The 1814-nt window shown below is 40.3% G+C and overlaps 1 pseudogene; it reads left to right on the forward strand.

Moving 5' to 3' along the window:
* Positions 1–586: 586 nt before the first annotated feature.
* Positions 587–1072, forward strand: LOC102873522 (annotated as a pseudogene).
* The last annotated feature ends 742 nt before the right edge of the window (positions 1073–1814 follow it).

Genomic DNA, 1814 nt, shown 5'->3' on the forward strand with positions numbered 1-1814 from the left:
GAGAGGGTTAAACCAGGCTACTCCTTGGAGGCAAGGATTCTGGGGCTTCGTCTGACATATTTTGGACATGTTGTAAGGAGAGACAGGTCCTTGGAGAGGGGCATCATGCTTGGTAGGGTAGAGGGACAGCACAGGAGGGGAAGACCCTCTATGAGGTGGATTAATTCAGTGACTGGGGTCATCGGGATGGGTGTGTCAGAGGCAACGCGATTGGCACAGGATAGAGCACGGTTTAGGGCTTTTGTACATAGGGTGGCTATGAGTTGCAAACAACTTGATGGCACATAACAACAACAAACAACAACAACCTCTGGGATTGCAGTGCAATGTCTTGGCACTAGGCCACCAGAGCTCCCTCGCAGCACACTTTTTACCACTAGGCTGTCAGAGCTCAAGGCCATACTTTTTAAAATCCTTCTTGTTGTGTGTTGTCAAGTCAGATCAGACAGGCACAGGAGGAGACTGCCCCTCCTTCTCCAACAGAGCATCTGGTGGATTCGAACCATGCGCCTTCGGGATTGCAGCACAGCTTCTTGCCACTAGGCCACCAGAGCTCCTTAAAGGCATACTTTTTTTTAAAAAAAAGGCATACTTTTTAAGCTCAAGACCACAAGAGAACTAGACAGTAAACAGCAACAGAACAGTGATCTCTCCAAGACAAATGCTACAAGATTTTCTTGAACATGATAGTGATTTAAGTTAAGTATTTTTAAGTTATTGTAACCATATGCTCTTTTGTTAGATATTGTTAATCTCACTTGCAAGAGATCCATGTGCTTGACAAAAGGTTTTGGACACCCTGTAGAAGGTACAGGATCTGTGCCACAAACTGCAGAAGATGTGGAAATTGAGGCTATCTACAAATTACTTAGCAATTTATCAGAAGAAGATAAACAAATTGTTAATGCTTAAACTATGGTGTTTCACTCCTAAAGAAATAGCAACTCTTCTTGGAATTCCTCCAGAATTCTGATTTCCTGAGATGATAACAGTGAAGCAGTGTTACCACCTGCTTGGAAATAGTTTCAATGCACATATAGTTGACAAACTAATAAAGATCCTGTATGAATAATTTTAAAATGATTCTGAAAAATGGTCATGGTGTTCCCACATGTCCAGTAATAGCTCTGGAATTCTTTTTTTCTATTAGTTTATTTAGTATAATGAATTGAAATTATTTTGTGCCTTTAATAAACGATAAGAAGTTTTCCATTGAAAAATACCATTGTTAACCTACAATCAGGAGAAAATAAAATAGATAATTGGGACCTTTTAAGAATAAAATCCCAGGGGAGCTCTGGTGGCCTAGTGGCAAGAGGCTGCACTGCAATCCAAGGTTCACGGTTCGAATCCACCAGATGCTCTGCTGGGAAAGGAGGGACAATCTCCTCCTGTACCAGTCAGATCTGATTTGACGGTACACACACACACACACACACACAAATAATAAAAAAAATTTTTAAAAAAGAATAAAATCCCTACATACATCAAAAAACTTCTCCAACAGGATAAGAAGGAACCCAACAGATGGGAAAAAAATATTCGGCAATGGCGTATCTGATAAGGGGCTTCTGTATCTAAAATTTAAAGAATACTCCAGCACCTCAACAAGAAAAAAGGTAAACAACCCAATCGCAAAATGGGCACAGGATATGAATAGATACTTCACCAAAGATATTCAGATGGCAAACACAACCATGAAGAAATGTTCAAAATCCCTTGATATCAGAGAGATGTAAATAAAAACAACTATGAGCTACCATCTCTCCCCAGCAACAACAAAGTTGAACAGAACAGAAAACCACACACACACA

The sequence above is a fragment of the Elephantulus edwardii genome, unplaced genomic scaffold (genome assembly GCF_000299155.1).
Source record: "Elephantulus edwardii isolate Elephantulus edwardi_28Jun2011 unplaced genomic scaffold, EleEdw1.0 scaffold01448, whole genome shotgun sequence".
In the NCBI taxonomy this organism is placed as follows: domain Eukaryota; kingdom Metazoa; phylum Chordata; class Mammalia; order Macroscelidea; family Macroscelididae; genus Elephantulus; species Elephantulus edwardii.